Here is a 1,682-nt window from a genome sequence, read left to right as displayed (position 1 = left end):
CCCCCCCCAGCAGCAATTTGGGGGCCCCGGGGGCCCCCACCTCCAGCAGCAATTTGGGGGGCCCCCCCAGCAGCAGCAATTTGGGGGCCCCCCTTCAAGAGGAGACAGTTGAAGAGACCTCGAGGCCCCGAAGAAGCAGAACTTGCAAACGGGCGAATCCAGGCCCGCCCGCTGCTGCTGCTGCTGCTGCTGCTGCAGCGGAACCTGCTGCAGCTGCTGCTGCTGCGGCGGAGCCCGCCTCCACTGCTGCTGCAGCGAAGCCTGCTGCTACTGCTGCTCCCGCTGCTTCTGCTGCTGCTGCTGCAGCAGAACCCCCCTGTGGATTGCCCTCGGGGGGTCCCCGGCCACCTCAGGGGGTCCCCCAGGGGGGCCCCCCGGCGATGGCCTGGGGGCCCCCGTAAGCCCTCGGGATTTGAATTAGTTGTTTTGAAATAATTTTATTTAAATGGAAATTTTTTAAATTTATTTGTAGTTTATTCTTTTTATGAGCAGGCGCGTGCTGGTTGAAGACTTATTTATAATCAATAAAATGAATTAAAAACTAGTTAAATTAATTAATTTAATTAAGTAATTATTTTAATGAATTAATCGATTTAATTTATTAATTAATTAAACTCCACGTAAAAGAGGCAAAAAGGGGGGAAAAACAAAAAACCAAAAAACGATAAAAAGGATAAAAAGACGGAAAATGGCAAAATAAAGGAAAGTAAAGACAGAAAAGGACAGAAGACAAAAAGAGATTTAAAATGTAAAGAAAAAAACTTTCAAAAGGGGAAAAAAAGGAGAAAAAAGACAAAAGAAATATTAAAATTAAATTATTTAGGCAAAGACCCCCCAGGGCCCCCAAAGAAAAGCCCCAAACTTTAACAATTTTAAAGTCCACAACTTCTAAAGAAATTCCCTAAAGGGGGGCCCCCCGACACAGGGGCCTCCCCAGGCTTCTGTGGGGGCCCCCCACCTTCTAGGGGTTTAGTACCTTGTTAGGGGCCCCCTTAGGGGGGCCCCCTCGGAACATTTCGGGGCCTACAGCTCACCTGGGGGCCCCACAGGGGCCCTTCAAGTCCCCTGGGGCCCCCAAGTTTTGCTGGAGCCCTCAAGGGGAGGGCCCTACTCTACTTTTGAGGCCCCCCAACAGCCTTGGGGGCCCCCTTGGGGGGCCCCCTTGGGGGCCCTGCTCCCTCTTTAAGGACCCACCAGGAAGAACCCAGCAGCGCTGGGGCCCCACAGACAGCCTAGAGAACTTCAGAAACACATTGGGGCCCCCAATATCAGATTTGGGGGCCCTTAAAACAGATTGGGGGCCCCACAAACACATTAGGGGGCCCCAGAAACATTGAGGGCCCCACAAACAGATTGGGGGCCCCAAGAAACAGAATAGGGGGCCCCCATACAGCTCTGGGGGCCCCAGAGACAGGCTGGAGGGCCCTATACGCAGGTTGGGGGGCCCCACAGGCAGCTGTGGGGCCCCATACGCAAACTAGGGGCCCCACCACCGGACTGAGGGGCCCCACAGATGCACTGGGGGGCCCCCGAAGCAGAATGGGGCCCCCAGATATGCATAGGGGGCCCCAAAGACACGGTGGGGGGCCCCACAGGCACACTGGGGGCCCCACAGGCACATAAGGGGCCCCTTATACAACTGGGGGGCTACTGAACAGCTTGGGGCCCCAAAGGGGCCTCCC

Source organism: Eimeria tenella, genomic scaffold, assembly GCF_000499545.2.
Source record: "Eimeria tenella Houghton genomic scaffold, Eth_scaff3390, whole genome shotgun sequence".
Taxonomy (NCBI): domain Eukaryota; phylum Apicomplexa; class Conoidasida; order Eucoccidiorida; family Eimeriidae; genus Eimeria; species Eimeria tenella.
The sequence above is the reverse complement of the archived record's forward strand: the minus strand, read 5'-3'. Positions refer to the sequence as shown.